Genomic DNA, 548 nt, shown 5'->3' on the forward strand with positions numbered 1-548 from the left:
GTGTGTGTGTGTGTGTGTGTGTGTGTGTGTGGTGTACGTGTGGGTGTGGGTGTGTGTTTGAGAGAGAGAGAATGAGAGAGAGAAAGAGGAGGAGTGAATTAGAGGCTTACTTGGCTAGCGTCAGACTGTGCTACGTGTCTGCTGTTGGAAGATCAGATGGTAGAAAGCTGCTGCTGTGTTTCTCCCTGCAGCTCATCTGCTCCATAATGTCTGCTCTCTGCTTAATTACAGCTCACCTGCAGCCAGCCAGGCGCTGCACACAAAGTTATGGGTGGGGGTACAAAGGAATTGCACATCTGAACCTTGAGTTTCACTGAGAGAAAAAGGGCTTCTATTATTTAGAGCAGATAATAATCATGTCAGCAAACCCCTCAATTCTGCAAGTATATTTAAAAAGGGACATTATCAGAAACACTCAAAATCTTAACATATGTTTTGCTCATAACAATTTTATCTATCTATCTATCTATCTATCTATCTATCTATCTATCTATCTATCTATCTATCTATCTATCTATCTATCTATCTATCTATCTATCTATCTATCT

Source organism: Poecilia reticulata, linkage group LG8 (assembly GCF_000633615.1).
Source record: "Poecilia reticulata strain Guanapo linkage group LG8, Guppy_female_1.0+MT, whole genome shotgun sequence".
Taxonomy (NCBI): domain Eukaryota; kingdom Metazoa; phylum Chordata; class Actinopteri; order Cyprinodontiformes; family Poeciliidae; genus Poecilia; species Poecilia reticulata.